Source organism: Urocampus carinirostris, chromosome 19, assembly GCF_059441175.1.
Source record: "Urocampus carinirostris isolate Australia breed hairy pipefish chromosome 19, RoL_Ucar_1.0, whole genome shotgun sequence".
Taxonomy (NCBI): domain Eukaryota; kingdom Metazoa; phylum Chordata; class Actinopteri; order Syngnathiformes; family Syngnathidae; genus Urocampus; species Urocampus carinirostris.
In genome coordinates this window covers 28,071,112-28,088,044 of record NC_142367.1, presented here as the reverse complement: position 1 = coordinate 28,088,044, position 16,933 = coordinate 28,071,112, and the positions used below count along the sequence as shown (strand labels likewise).

The window sequence follows — 16,933 nt, the reverse complement described above, 5'->3', positions numbered from 1 at the left end:
GAGATCAAAGCCAGCAGAGAAGCTTACCACGTGTTGTGTTGTGACTCATTCATTTGCAGGTCAATTGTACCCGTTATTTATACTCGTTATTGTTATTATTTCTATTTTCTCATATATGAAAAAAGGATGAAGTTGGTTAAAATTCAGTTGAAAGAAAAATATGTTGAATTGATTGTAAACGTTCCGATCTCTTGTTAAAAGTATCTTGTTGAAATGGATGTAAAAACGTATTGTGATGGTTGATATTCTAAAATGTATTTTATGTAAACTGAATAGGTCGGTCCAAATTGTCCCTAGGTGTGAATGAGCGCGTGAGTTGTCTGTCTCCGTGTGCCCTGCGATTGGCTGACAATCAGTTCTGGGTGTCCTCTGCCCACTGCCCGGAGATGGCTGGGATGGGCTCCAGCCCCCCCGCGACCCTAATGAGGATAAGCGGTACAGCTGATGAGATGAGATGAAAAAAAAGCTCTTTGATATGTTTTAGGCAGTCTAACAGCGTGCTGTCAACGAGATCAATGCCAGCAGAGAAGCTTACCACGTGTTGTGACTCATTCATTTGCAGCAACTGTAATAAAAACCTCATCATCCAGTCCAGCGTGAATGTGGATCTTTGGTGGGACCGATACCCCGCGGTTACACAAGCATGCAATGCTTTTATCATTGAAACTAAAGTGCCAAAAAATGAGTATTTGCCCCCTCCCCGATTGATGTTTTTGGCATATTTATCACTCGCAAAGGTTTCAGATCATCAAACTCATATTATTATCATACAAAGACAATCCAAGGAAATACACAAATCCATTTATTAACGCAATCTAGAAAATGTAATTGCCCCCCCTCTAACAACCATAACAAAATCAAACATTTACGATCATTGCTAATGAGTCTTTCACAAAGATGTGGGGAAATGTTGGCCCACTCTTCTTTGCGATATGGTTTCAAATGAACATTCGACAAATGAACGGCTCAACCGCATACCACTGGAAAAAAGGAGTGGACAAAACAACTTACTGACAAGCTGATGGACTGACTCATCAATGATGTTGAGAATGACTAGCTTAAATGAGTGAGTAATCAACAAATTGAAGTATTACCGCTTCGACCACCCGGCCAATAGACTGACATTTTTCTTTTTTTAAATTGCGGATGGTGGAGTAGTCATTCAAACTTGAAACGGTCTGCCTTATAGTTATTAATAGATAAAAACCATACAAATGAAAGGTATTTTATTGGTATTTAAAACTACTTCAGAATATCACAGATTTCTTTGCAGAAAATGGGATTTTTTTTTAATGTACTAATTGCTGTCATGATTACTGATGAGAATCACCTGTGCCCGCTCATTTGGCGCCAACTGTCTCGGACTCTGATTGGCTCCCTGTCCCTATTTAAACCCACTCCTATCTGTCCCCGGTTGTCGGTCCGTCGGCAAATCCCTGTTTTTACACGGCGAGCCCTTTCCGACCCTGACTCATGCCTGTCCCCTTTTTTTTAACTCCTGTTTGTCTCCGGCTACAACCTCTTTTGATCCTGACCACGTCTGCTCTCCCGTCCCAAATTACGATCCGTTTTTGATCTCGACAACGTCTGCCCTCCCGTGACAGTGTGGTAAACGTTACGCGAGTGGGTTCTGTTTCTGTTCTGGTCCTGAAATGATTATTAGTTTTGATCACAACCAATGTTCCCTGTAATTCTCCTTACGGGTCTGAGCGTTGACACAAAGCCGGTGGACAACGCTTGAAACAACAGTGAGCAACGGCAACCCCAAGTGGGGCAACTAAATCATGATCATGTCCAAAACTTGACATCAAGTTACATTTTGCTGAGTTTCCGGCAATGCAAAATGATTTTTCTCTTTTGAATGAATGGACTCATGTACGATGGCCTACAAACGTCATTTGTTTTTACAATTCTCTCACAAGATATCCATTTCTTTTTTTTTCTGATATATTTTGTCGCATAATTATTAACATTTTTTTGGGGGCTTATTGAGTCGGTTGCACGATACAGAACTGTACTTAATCACGTTTTTTAGTGGAAGTGCAATGTTGGCAACAAGATTCATTTGATATCATTGGAAATGATTTGAATGCAACACAAACTTTTTCTTCTTTTTCCCAGTTTTTTTTCTACTGTTTTTTAAATACCTTTAAAAAAATCTCATTGTGTTCATTTTTTTCCTAGCTGTTACTTTTTTCTTTTTGTTCTCTATTTACTTTTTTCCTTTGTTTTTCTTTTCTTTTTGGGGGGCTTTTTTCTAAATGTTTCCTTCTTTTTTTTCTCTTCTTTTGTTTCTTTTTTTCTCAGCTTTTCACTATTTTTTCGATTTTGTATTTTTTTCTTTTTAGTTCAATTTTCCCCCCTTCCTTTAAGTCATTTTGTGCATAATTTTACGTAATATTTGGTCATGTTGGGATTAAAGAAGCAAAAAAAAACCTGAAGAGCCGTTTAGGACCCGAGAGAGCCGGTTCCTTTGAGTGAACCGAGCCGAAGAAGCCGGTTCTCGAAAAACTCACTGACTTTACTCAACTTCGTTCTACTTCGACCTTTTTCCCCAGATCTTAATTTTTTTTTTGCTTTTTTGTTCTCTATTACCTTTTTTCCCTTTATTTGCTAATTTCTTTTCTTCTGGCTTTTTCCTGAATTTTTCCTCCTCTTTTCTTCTCTTTTTTTCTCCTTTTGTTTCGTTTTTTTTCTCAGCTTCTCTCATACTTTTTCATTTTGGTATTTTTTTTTTTTTACTATTCCCCCTTCCTTTAAGTCATTTCGTGCATAATTCTAGATAATATTTGGTCGTGTAGGGATGAAAGAAGCAAAAACAACCCGAAGAGCCGTTTTGGACCCGAAAGAGCCGCTTCTCTTCAGCGAGCCGAGCCGAAGAAGCCGGTTCTCGAAAAAGTCTACTGACTTTACTCCACTTCGTTCTACTTCGACACTGACTTCCAAATACCGCATTTAGAACACAGCGTCAGGGGAACCCGTGTATTTTGACCTCCATGCACTGTAACTTTGACTTCATTCGCTTCTTAATGAGCAATTTCAAGCCCTGAATTTTGTGAGCTGGCTAGATTTTCTTGTGCGCTGCTTGGAGTGAACATTGATCACAACTAAGATGTGTGCATCTGTATCCAACCAAAAACAACGATATAACGAATAACGGGGATTTCATTTCTGAGCCTGATAGTTCCCGCTACCCAGAGACACACCTGGACCGAAAAAGAAAGCAATACTGGTTCCTTCGCCCTTCCCGACCCATCCGTCAACAACCCAAGTCAATCATCTAATGGCCGCCCACCTAGCCGGAGTGTTTATCTCCTTGATTTCTCCCGCCAAGCCACAATAAAGCAAGCTCAGAGCTGACATCTAGCACCGTATCCTCGGGGATCAATATCCATCTAGCGCCGCGGGAGGACCAATTCGGCAGATTGTTAGTGAAAATGAAAAAAAAGGTGATTAGAAGGTGGGAACGTTTGATTTGAGAGCAAACAAAAAAAATGTTTAGCCGGAGTCCACCCAAAATGTCATTCTTTTTAATACCTTTTAAAAAAAGACGGAAAGCTGGTCGGGCAGCACGGCGGGGCAGTGGTTAGTGCGTGTGTAGCGCAGTTCTGAGGTCATGAGATCTAACCCCCTGTGTAGAGTTTGCATGTTCTCCCCGTGCTTGCGTGGGTTTCCTCCCACATTCCAAAAACATGCGTTTCAGGGGAATTGGCCGGTCCAAATTGTCCCTAGGAGTGACTGAGCAAGCGAATTGTCTGTCCCTGTGTGCCCTGCGACTGGCTGGCAACCAGTTGAGGGTGTCCCCTGCCCACTGCCCGAAAATAGCTGGGATGGGCTCCAGCACCCCCGCGACCCCACTGAGGATAAGCGGTGCAGATGATGGATGGAAAGCTGGTCTCCATGGAGTGTAAATCACTGTAAATGTTGTCGTTTTTAACCCCTTCATGTTCCGCCGGCATGCACGTGTTTTCACGATGTCCTCCAGCTCCTTTTGTTGCACGTGCAAGTATGTGAAATTCTTCTATGCGCTCGAATAAACCTTTTTCATCTTTTTGAAGGTTTGTGTTGGCCTTTGGACTCTATTTGAAATAGTCCGCTTCTTACTTTCAACATTTTCATCCTAGATCAAAAGAAAACCACGACCGGGTGTGCGATATCGCCCTGTCACGCTTCCCCCAACCGGCTGCCTCGTTCCTTTCAGGGTAGTGTGCTTCGTGGCCGGAACACCGATGACGAGAGTAAGATAAAAATAGAGAGGCGCAGTGCAAAAAAAAATATATAAAGGCTCTTTGAACTCAGTTGGGCATTGTTATCGCATACTTAATATAGGAAATATTTCATTTTAACACGAGAGGACAGAACGTCAGTGATCTCCAGATGCAGGAAGTGTAGCAGCATAATCCGTTCTGGACTGATGTTTAAAAACTGTAGTGTCGGTGTACCGAAACTTTTTTCCCATACGAAGTAATAGTGTTTGTTTTTGCTGTTCCAACACATTTCAAAGAACACAAAATATGAATGAATGAATGAATAAATGAATGAATGAATGAAAACTTGATTTCGAACATTAAAATAAAAACAGAACAAATACAACAAAATAATGTGACATAATATGTCCGAAATGGGGTAGTAAGAAGCAAGAAGCTGTGGTTAGCAGCACAGGATCTCCGCAGGGGACTGTTCTCTCTCTGTTCCTATTCACTCTATATACATCGGACTTTAAGTACAACTCTGAGTCCCGCCATGTGCAAAAGTTTGCCGACGACACTGCGATCGTGGGATGTATCAGAAACGGGCAGGAGGAGGAGTACAGGAAATTGATTCAGGACTTTGTCCGATGGAGCGACGCAAACCACCTGCACCTAAACACCACCGAGACCAGAGAGATGGTGGTGGACTTCAGGAGAACCAGAACTCACCCGGTTCCTGTAACCATCAAGGGAGAATGTGTAGAATTTGTCCAGACCTACAAATACCTGGGTGTGCAGCTGGACAACAAACTGGACTGGTCTGCCAACACAGAAGCTCTATGTAGGAAAGGGCAAAGCCGACTTGACTTCCTCAGAAGGCTGGCCTCCTTCAACATCTGCAAAAAGCTTCTGAAAATATTCTATGAGACAGTTGTGGCAAGCGCCCTCTTCTATGCGGCAGCGTGTCGGGGAGGCAGCGTCAAGAAGAAGGATGCCTCTCGTCTCAATAAACTGGCTAGGAAAGCGAGCTCAGTTGTGGGCAAAGAGCTGGACAGCCTAAATACAGTAGCTGAGAGACGGGCACTGGAAAAGCTGAGGTCAATCATGGACAATCCATCGCATCCACTACACAGCATTATCTCCAGACAGAAGAGCAGTTTCAGCGACAGACTGCTGTCACTGTCTTGTACTACGGACAGACTGAAGAGATCTTTTCTTCCTCATGCCATGAGGCTCTTTAACTCCACCCGGCAGAGTAAAGGCCCACATTAAACCACACCACCTACATTGGATATTACCGAATCTTACTGCAATATGTGTTCTGTGTAGCACTATTTAGTTACTCTATATAACACGCTACAGTGGGCATTTGCACGTCACACTGGGTATTTGTATATTGTATTCTTTTGGCTTTATTATTGTACTGTTCTCAGCTCAGGGATGCTGCTGGAAATGTGAATTTCCCAAAGCGGATGAATAAAGTATCTATCTATCTATCTATCAAATGCTTATTTTCCCTCCCCATTCATCTTCCCTAATAAATACACCAATGATAATAACAACAATAGTAATAATATTAATAATAACAGTTATGATATAACAATAGCAGCAATAACACAAAGTTAACCATAGTTCTAGACGCACTATTCCCAATCTCTCGTATCAGTCACACCCCATTTTCTCCATCTCTGTATTCCGCTAGGAATGTTTTTTTGTATTTGAATTTGAATTCGTAAATAGTGGGACATTGTTTGATCCCGTCTTGTAAATTGTTCTGAAGTTTGACTCCGCACACAGACACACACATACTTTTCCTGGTGGTTCTCACCTTTGGGATGTTGAATTTACTACAGACCCTTAAGTTATAATTTCCCTCTTTCCGAATGAATATATGTTATGTTATGAATATAAATGAACTGTATCTGAAGAAATTTAATGACCAAAAAAGTGAATAAAACGCGTACTATGGATTGATAATTATTTGAATGTGTAGATGATAAATATCAAACCTAAGATAAAAAAATATAAAACAGTTTTGAACCATTTATTGTAGATAGCACAAACTGGCACACCATTCTCATATTTCCCAACCGTTCCCCTCTTCGACTCTATAGTTGTCCTCAGTCTTTTGCTCTTTTCCCCATCGCCAACTTTCTTGGGTGCCATTGTTATCGGCAGTGTCTGAAATAAGGTCTGCCCGGACGCCCGGGGCATGCATTTTTTACGTCGGGCGTACAACTTACTCAATGTCTCTGCCCGGTGGCTGAAAACTTTTTCAAGAAAAAAAAAATATATATTTCGTTTCTATTTTTCTTTTTATTTATTTTTTTCCAAATGAAATGTTTGCTTTATTCCGATTTCGAAATCTTCGTTCGGTTTGGAAATTTCGGAATTTCGGTTCATTAGGCAATTCTCATACTCGGCAGCCAATCAGAAGCCTGCATCGAATCACTTCGTGCTTCTGGACTTTCCCGAGCGTTATAAGGTTTCCATTTTTTTTCCATAGTAGACACCCAGAGAACACAAGAAAAAAGTGGTTAGGAATCAAGCCAAAACCTCAGCCCCAGAAGAAAGATTCAAAAGAAGCGAACACAATTTATGACGCTGCAAAACGTTAACGTACATTAGAAGCATCGCGGAAAGAGGAGTTCACGTGGCTTGTAGCAAACCGCATAAATGAAGAGGAGTCAATACAGGTACATACTGATGGCGGATGGAAAACAATGTCATGATGTTCTACAAAGATTTATAATAAACTTCATTTTAAAGTGTTGTTCTGTTATATATTCTGATTATCAATCCTTAATACGTTGCAATAACGGGTTTTTTTTGTGATGAGTCGTCTTATTTTGAAAAATGGGGCAGGCAACTTTATGGTGGCCGCTAACTTTTTCAGACACCGGCATTGGTAAAAATGCATGTTCTCGGACTGACGATATCTGTACCAAGGTATCCGAGACGGATGCTCAACCCACTCGGCCGTGCGTTCGGCTCTGTCCGGGTTTATTCAAGTTGCGATTTTTTCCTTCAATTAAACAATAAGGATCGACTTATTTCGGCCGATATTCGTCAGATACCCCGACCTCGACCTATAGCAAACAAGTTCTGTTACTTAACGGCGGTCCGACGTCGGCTTCTGCAAACAGCCGTCGAACATTAATGATCGTTGCTCAGCAAGACGAGCAGATTGCGTGGAAAGAGGGGGCAGCGGCGAGCTCGCTACGGCGGTGTCAGGTCTCGCCGGGCCAAATTGCAGAGGCTATTTGTTAGCGCGCGGCCATCCGAGAAAGGAATTAGCCTCGTAGGGACAACTGACCTTTCGCTAAACCACGCTCGGGAAAGGAAGCCGGCCAATCGAAGAGCAAAGAGTTATATTTGATTTTGTTTTTTCATGTTGTTTATATTTTTGATTTTAATGGGAAATGAGTATTAGAACGATGAAACAATTCCTGTTGCAGTCCAGAGTATTGACAGGACTGTATGTTATCCTGAAAAACAGCTAAGACAAGAGCATGAAGTCTTAAGTATTTTGCACATTTTTCTACCAGCGTTTCCAAAAGTGGCCTGGTCTGGACTACTAGATAAAACCCAGTTTGCGTGGGTGTGCGGTCGTATGTGGCTTATAAGTTCCGAAACAGCTGAACGGGAACGCGCAGGCTTTTGAAAAGACGTGGGCAGAAGACAGAAGACGGAAGAAGAGACTAAAGATCAGATCGGAGAATGAGAGGGAGGCTCGATGAAGACTAATTAGACTAATTCGACAATAATTCGGCTAAATTCGATGGAATTCACTTAATAAATACTTTAAGAAAAAAAATATTCCCCCGTGTGAAAATGCCCGTCTCTTGTCAACATTTTTTCCTAAAATTAAGAAAGGAGCATGCATTGTTAGGAGAATGAAGTTTGGGTTTAGTTAATGGAGTCAGATAACTCATTCGAACAATTTGATAAACGGTACATTTGTAATATAGTTTTTTCCCTAACACGAGTTTAAAACAGATATCAGATATCAATATCAGTAAGAATGGAGCATCACATTGAGACAGACAATATAACAATTCTCATCGTCGGACGGCTATATTTATATTCTATGGAAATTAACACGGGCAGCACAGTGGTTAGCAAGTGTGCGGCACAGTTCTAAGGTCATGAGATTGAACCTCCTGTGTGGAGTTTGCATGTTCTCTCTGTGCTTGCGTGGGTTTCCTCCGGGCACTCCGGTTTCCTCCCGCATTCCCAAAAACATGCATGTCAGGTGAATTGGCCGGGCCAAATTGTCCCTAGAGAATTGTCTGTCCCTGTGTGCCCTGCGATTGGCTGGCAAGCAGTTGAGGGTGTCCCCGGCCCACTGCCCGAAGATAGCTGGGATGGGCTCCAGCACCCCCGCGACCCTACTGAGGATAAGCAGCGCAGATAATGGATGGAATGGATGGATGGAAATTAACACCTGAAGTTACAGTAGACTATTGATCCATTTATGACCTGACAGTTACAGCATGCTTGTGAAGTTCAGGAGTCGAAACGCCAAAACTACGTGAACATGGTTGTTTTATTGACTTCCAACAGGATTACTCGCATGAGTATTTATCCCGGCGCTACAGGGGTTGGAATTTTCACCTATTGAAACTGCATTGACTTCATAAAGGAAATCAAATGTGGTCACATAATACATCCTGGCACTAATCATGAAAGTAGTCATCGCAGTGTTGTCCAGAAGAGCCATTTTTCCAACACACACAATAGTCCTATTTAAAAAACAGTGCCAGAAAACATCCGTAAATGATTTATTCGGAAAGAGGGAAAATTATAACTTAAGGGGCTGTGGTGAATTCATTTCATAATCCCAAAGGGGAGAACCACCAGGAAAAGTACGTGTGTCTCTGTGTGCGGAGTCAAGCTTTGGAACGGTTTGCAAGACGAGATCAAACAATGTCCAACTGTTCACTTCTTCAAATTTAAATACAAAAAAACATGACTGGCGGAATACAGAGATGAAGAAAATGGGGTATGAGTGGTGCGGGAGATTGGGAATAGTGCGTCTAGTTAACTTATTGTTATTGTTGCTATTCTTATATCAAAATTGTTATTAATATCATTACAATGGTTGTTATATCATTGGTATATTTGGTGGGGAAGTGTAAAGTAGATCATATTTAGTTAATTGTGTATTTCTCTGTTTTCTATGTTACAAATAATCCTGATGAACTTATCTCACATTTTAACTTGTTTTTCTTATTTGTAGTTACTATTTTTCTATTTTGAACGTATGAACAATCATTCAAACACACACACATAGTCTGATTTTAATATACACATATACTTCAGTTATTTTTCGTCGTATGTACGGAAAGACGTATTTGTGACGTGATTGATGATTTCTGCGCATGCGCGAACCTCGAATAAAACTCATTCGCCGTCCAGAAACGGGGTGAGAGAAGCGTTGGTATAGTCCGAAAGCAGGAGATACCATCTCGGCTCTCTCCTCACTGCGCAGTGAACTTGGCATTTCTTCCTGATCACCCCAGCTTTTAGCGTATTGATAACAAAATATCTCTAACAGAAGATGAAGGGGTAGGGAATATAAGGAGCATTTTTATATACAAAATGTTCAAGTGGATTGAATCATACATGACTTATTAAATAGAAAACTGTTTTTAGCCCATCTTTTAAGGAGTATAAGTTACAATTTAGGGAAGAATTGACATGAAAATGACTTTTAGGGACATTCCACTTGATTCTTCAGCGGGCTCTTTCAAAAAAAAGCATTGAAATCGTAAGCATCGTCCGTTTTCGATTCGGCGGAGCCATCTTGGACAGGAGGCGACTCGAATTGGACGTGGTTGGTTTTTTCTTCGGGTGAAGCCATCTCTGGTTCTTCATCCGTTTCTTCATCCTCATTCTCCTCCTCATCGTCCTCCTCCATCTCCTTAGGTTGAGCAACAACTTGATTTTCCAGGATGTCTTCAACCACCAGCAGACCTTTAGTGGGACCTTGCGACGTGAAACGGATGCTGCTGGAAGGGTTCGGGAATCTGACAAGTGCGAGGGTCTCCTCGTTAGCGAGTCGCATTTCCTTTTGTCCGAGGCCCCCTCTCCACATTTCCTTGATGGCGCTTTCCGTCACGTAAGCGGGGGGCTCGTCTGCATTTGCTTCTTACTACCCCTTTTCGAACATATTATGTACCGTTATTTGGTTGTTGGGTTATTGTTTTTGTTCTGTTTTTATTTTGATTTTCGAATACATTTTTCATTCATTCCTTCCTATTTCTTCCGATTTGACTCCCTACGGCCACTGCGGTTTAAAAAGTGCACCGCGTGGATGGATGGACCCGAGAATTCTCAGGGGGCGTGCTTGATATGAAGCGGAGTGATGAGCAAAGAGCCGCTAAAATACGCTTTACGCTGCAGTCCATGTGGAAGAACATCCTTGGTCGGAGCAGTAAATGACATAGCAGGTGATCCATAATTCAATTTACGGTACCGTCAGGCCCAGCAGCAGGACGGCACGGAGCTTCCTTTGAACCCACGCGTACACCACACGTGCAGGGTGCAGGGACGAGACCAGAATCCCCCCAGAGTTCATGAAATCAATACCGGAAGAAAGAAGAGTAACTCCTGCGGTGTCCCTGCTGAGAAACAGTTTGCCTACATCAGCACATTGCTGAGCACAAACTAATGGGGGAAAAAAAAGAAAAGAAAGCGTTTGTTTTCCTTGGGTTGGACAAACATCTCCTGGAGGTGGACAGTCCATTTGGAAAACAAGCCATTCATCCAGAGTGGTGCCAAGGTCAAGCGCTTGGAAAAATATAGGGCGACGACAACAGGGTTCCTACAGCTTAAGGAAAGTTGAATTCAGGACTTTTTTTCATGCATCTTGGATTTAAATTTAAGACCGAGTTGACAAAAATCACAACTGGAACGAAACATAAAACACTGCATGAATGAAACAATTTATTTCTCCAGTTTTTTAAAAATCCAATTTTGTCCTGGTTAAATATTTTGGGAGGTCTTAAAAAGCACTATAAAAAATCCAGTCCAGTTAAGTCAAGTCAAGTCATGTTTATTTGTTTGGCCCTTAATCTCAAAGAGACTCAAAGGGCTGCACGGATCAAAGACTATTGCAAACAACAAGTCACGGCATTTAGATGGGCCAATAAACAGCATTTCGGTCTCTTCAGAGTTAAGGCGCTATAAGTTGAGTGACATTCATTCCTTTATCTCAGTGAGGCAGGCCTCCAAATTTCCTCAATTTGGTGTGGCAGATTCTGCCATCAGATGATATAGTAGAGTGTCATCTGCGTAGCAATGGAAACTGATATTATACTTGCGAATAATATCACCTCATGGAAGCATGTCAATGCTGAAAAGAAGGGGGCCAAGTACTGAACCCTGCAGGACACCACAGGCCTCCAGATTTCCACAGTTTAGTGTGGCAGATTCCTCCAACGGAAGATATAGTTGAATGTCATCTGTGTAGCAATGGAAACGGATATTATACTTGGGAATAATATCACCTCATGGAAGCATGTAAATGCTGAAAAAAAAGGGGGCCAAGTACTGAACCCTGCAGGACACCACAGGCCTCCAGATTTCCACAGTTTAGTGTGGCAGATTCCTCCAACGGAAGATATAGTTGAATGTCATCTGTGTAGCAATGGAAACGGATATTATAATATCACCTCATGGAAGCATGTCAATGCTGAAAAGAAGGGGGCCAAGTACTGAACCCTGCGGAACACCACAGGTAACACTAAAGGGCTCAGATGTCATTTCACCCTATTTAACACAGTGCGTCCTATCTGAGAGATCTTTCTATCTATATAACGAAGCAATAGTGGGAAGTGGCTAGAGACAAGAACAGACTCACATTCACCATTCATATCCCTTCACTCTTCCATACCTCAAACCTAACATCAATAAGTACGATAAGGGCTAAGTTGCCGTGCCATGCAACCCAAAATCACCTACGCTTGTTTACCCCCTCTGCATCATATTCGTCCATACCATTCTTAACTATCCTTTTCACATCTATCCCTTGCACACACTCTTGCATCCATTTAATGAACTGACATGACACCCAGAACACATTGTTCTGGCCTGGGAGAGTAAAATGTCTTTCTGGGAAATCTGCTGATTCAGCAAAACCAAAAATCCTAGCTCATCTATTTAGGCCAGTTTTCACATCTAGGATAACCTACCCAACTACTTGTGATTTTCAATGTTGTTCTGGCCTGGGAGATTAAAATGTCTTTCTGATTCAGCAAAACTAAAAATGCTAGGTCAGCTATTTAGGGCAGTTTTTACACCTAGGATAACCTACCCCACTACTTGTGATTTTCAATGTTGTTCTGGCCTAGGAGAGTAAAATGTCTTTCTGGAAAATCTGCTGATTCAGAAAATCTAAAAATGCTAGGTCAGCTATTTAGGGCAGTTTTCACATCTAGGATAACCTACCCGACTACAAGTGATTTTTAATGTTGTTCTGGCCTGGGTGTGTAAAATGTCTTTCTGGGAAATCTGCTGATTCGGCAAAACCAAAAATGCTAGGTCAGCTATTTAGGGCAGTTTTCACATGTAGGATAATCTACCTGACTACTTGTGATTTTCAATGTTGTTCTGGCCTGGGAGAGTAAAATATTTTTCTGGGAAATCTGCTGATTCAGCAAAACCAAAAATGCTACGTCAGCTATTTAGGGCAGTTTTCACATCTAGGACAACCTACCCGACTACTTGTGATTTTCAATGTTGTTCTGGCCTGGGAGATTAAAACGTCTTTCTGGGAAATCAGATTCATCTCATCTCATCTCATTAGCTGTACCGCTTATCCTCATTAGGGTCGCGGGGGGGCTGGAGCCCATCCCAGCCATCTCCGGGCAGTGGGCAGGGGACACCCTGAACTGGTTGCCAGCCAATCGCAGGGCACACAGGGACAGACAACTCATTCGCTCATTCACACCTAGGGACAATCTGGACCGGCCAATTCCCCTGAAATGCATGTTTTTGGAACGTGGGAGGAAACCGGAGTGCCCGGAGGAAACCCACGCAAGCACGGGGAGAACATACAAACCCCGCACAGGAAGTCTGGAGCTGGATTTGAATCCACAACAGGTTCCCATGACATGAACTGTGCCGCACAAGCGCTAACCACCGCGCCGCCAGCAAATCTAAAAATGCTAGGTCAGCTATTTAGGGCAGTTTTCACATCTGGGATAACCTACCCAACTACTTGTGATGTCCAATGTTGTTCCGGCCTAGGAGAGTAAAATGTCTTTTTTTGGGAAATCTGCTGATTCAGGAAAACCAAAAATGCTAGGTCAGCAGTTTTCACATCTAGGATAACCTAACCGAATACTTGTGATTTTCAATGTTTTTCTGGGCTGGGAAAGTGGAACTTTTTCCTGGGTAAAAATGCTAACTCAGTAAGAGATTTGGGCATTTTCAGATTCACTGCCTATGAAAGATGGTGGTCATATTTAAACTCCTTCCTTTTCTTGGGTGGACAGACAGACCAACAGACAAAATAGGGATTACTGTAGTACCAGGTTTTGTGGTTTTTAAAAAAATAATACTGGCTAGTACGGATCATTTTCACTGAAAGTTCAATAAAAAGGTTTTAAAAAGAACATTCAAAAGCGAGACTCGGGAATCCAAAACGGGAGTGCGAAACGACCCCCAAACTCCTATCAGCGATCCGTTTCCACCTCCATTATGGATGTCTCAGGATAATGGGATGTAAAAAGATGTACAAAATAATGAGGGGCCACACGAGGGTGAAAAGTGGAGACGGAGCGCCGATTTTTATTTCTTTTTCCACCCTTTCAGTTTTACTGCTTCTGGTAGGACAACAGCTAAAATTTCTCCCGTTTTTCCACGACTGGTCTCACAGAGAGCGTTTTTTTGCCGAATGTGAGAAACTCGGACTAATTGAGTGGAGCGAGTCGGGTCTCCCTTGAATTTGATCAGGGAAGCCCCTTTAAGCCTTAGGTAGCATTGTAATGAGCTTCTCAATTGTGAACAGAACATCTGTGAGGGACGACGGGGGAATCTCTCATATCCAGAAGTATGTTTTAAAAGGTACAGTGCTGTGAAAAGCTATAGTGCCCACTTTCCTGAATTCTGTGTTTTTTTTAAGCATCGTTATCAATCTTTAAGGTTTTGGATCATCAAACCCGTTTTAACATCACACAAAGACAACACGAGAAAATGTTGATTCCATTTATTAAGGTACAAAAAAACTATCTGGCCCTGTGTGAAAAAGGCATTACCCCTGAAGGATTTTTATTTTATTTAATTGACTACAAGGGTTTTTTTTTACAATCAAATACAAATTACATTTAAATACAAAAGATATTCACTGGCTGAGCGGTGGGGCGAGGTCAACACAACCTTGTGAAGAATGACGTTTACAGAAAAACAACAAGGGCTGACGCGGAAATGGCTGATAAGCTTTGTTGGTGCGAGTCCTTTGGACATGGCGGCGCCTTTCGGCGAGGAGGTGGCGACTAGGCCACGTGAGGAGTCTGCCACGTGGGGAGTTCCTGGCCCGCCCATGGGGGGTGGCTGATGCCTCGACGTGTGAAAAGACGGAAGACGGAAGGAGAGAGAGAGCAGAGACGGGAGATCAGATCGGAGAATGAGAGGGAAGCTCGACGAAGACCAATTCGACAATAATTCGGCTAAATTCGATGGAATTCACTTAGTTAAATGCTTTCGGAAAATAAATCTGCCCCCGTGTGGAAATGCCTGTCTCTGGTCAATATTTTCCCTAAATTAAGAAACGAGCATGCATTGTTAGGAGAATGAAGTTTGGTTAATGGAGTCAGATAACTATTCGAACAGTTTGGTAAACGCTACATTTGTAATATCGTTTTTTCCCTAACAACCCCCCTCTGGGCCACCTTTGGCAGCAATAAGAGAAATCAAAAGAGTATTTCACAACGCTGGAGGAATTTTGGCCCACTCTTCTTTGCAAAATATGTAATATAGGAGGATTTTCAAGCACGAACTGCCTGTTTAAGGTCACACAACAGCTTCTTCATGGCACATGGCAGAAATTTCAAGCATTTACGAGCACCACCAAAATTCAAGTACTTTTCAACCCTTGAAAACATATTTAGGATTTCAAGCACCTGTATGAACCCTAAAGGCAAAATTTTCACTGTTCTTGCATTTGCATTCTCTCAGTCTCACTCTCTCTCCCCTGTGTTTCTCTCTTATGTCTCTCTCTCGCTCCCCTCCGCCTGACTCACTCAGACACTTGCATGCAGGAACGTGAAAAAAAGCCAGAACGTGAGGAGCAGTGGCGGTGGCAGCCGCGACGGGAGCGGGCGAAACGGCACGGGGATATTCTACCCGGACCTCGCCGTGGCGGGCGGACGTATGTTTTTGCACGCGAGAGAGAGAGAAGCGGGGCGCCCGAGGGGCGTTTTGAGGACAGCGCGTCGGCATCGGACCGTTTGCCCGACCAACTTGTGTCATGGCGTAGCCTAGCCGGCGCACGTCGGTGGCCATGCGAGGGACAAAACCGGGACGTCGACATCTTCCTCGGAGCTGCACCACTGACTGAGGTGAGTGGGACGAAAAGTCCGGTTCGAGGATCTCCGGGGAGAGGGGTTCGTACGCCTTTTCCGTGGACAGATTCGAGCCGTATTTAAGGACTTACAAAGGCCATAGTTCGATTCTAAGCTAAGAAATTAAAAGACAAAATCTGGTGTGAATCATGTATAGCACAGGTGTCAAACTCACGGCCCGCGGGCCACATCCGGCCTGGCGTACAATTATATCCGTGAAATCATTTTGTATACATCTACTATAATGGATAACTTTCAAACTATACTCCGATATTAAAAACCACAACGGCCGAGAAAATGATGTTCACTGACATTGCCGGTAAACCCGTGTTTCTTATTTGTGGAGCTTTTGTGGCCGTCATGAAGGAATTTCATGTAAAACGGCACGACAAGACAAAACTTTGGAGTAAGCTGAAAAACCTTGAATCCAGAGAAAAGATACAGAAAGTTCAAGAGTTCAAGAAGAATATAAAGATGTTTTTCACTAAAGCAAATTTCCCAAAGTGAAAAGCACATATTTTAGTTATATTTACCGTTTTTTCATATTTTCATTTTTATAGTTTTGACGGGAGATATTTTTATGGAGAGTAATGATTTTTAATTCATTTCATGTTTACGTTTGTTTATTCTGGAATCATATTCCTGACTGTCTTAAATTCATATTATTTATTAAAAAGGAAAGTGTATTCAATAAATATTTATCCTGTTCGTGTCATGTCCTGCACGGTTGTCATGGCGCCCAGCTAGCCCCGCCCCTTGACACCGGCTGACCTGCATTTCCTGATTACTCCTATGGGTACTTAAACGCGCCTTTTGGAACTGCCCTTTGCCAGATCGTTGTTTACCCTTGTTGAAAACCTGTTCATGCCTGTTTTGATACCTGTTTATTTTTGTTGTGCTTGTTGGACTTTGTTGCACTTCGGTGTAACATTCTGAGAGATTCCTGCAAGTTCTGTTTCATCCCGTTAAATGCCTAGTCTAGTTAAATGCCTGCTTTGTTTTGTTTTTAGTCCGTCTGTGTGTCGGACAACTCTTCTTTCTCAATTAAAGTGACGGATCGTCTACACAAATGAGTTCCAACTTCCTGCTTCCCGACCCGTTTCAAGAATGTCCCGTTCCGCTTTGGCCCGCAACCAAAGGTGTGGTTGGAGTTCTGGCCCTCTGTATAATTCA

General features: G+C 42.4%; 2 protein-coding genes across 2 annotated transcripts in view; one reads left to right on the top strand and one right to left on the bottom strand.

Annotated features, from left to right (window-relative positions):
- Positions 1 to 16,933, bottom strand: part of dock1 (dedicator of cytokinesis 1) — a 197,617-nt gene that overhangs the window by 69,562 nt on the left and 111,122 nt on the right. The window lies entirely within an intron of this gene.
- insyn2a (inhibitory synaptic factor 2A) overlaps positions 15,479 to 16,933 on the top strand; it is a 35,555-nt gene continuing 34,100 nt past the window's right edge. Inside the window, exon 1 of the mRNA XM_088324184.1 lies at positions 15,479 to 15,757. The gene's annotated coding sequence lies outside the window, so the exon portion shown is untranslated. The remainder of the gene's footprint in view (positions 15,758 to 16,933) is intronic.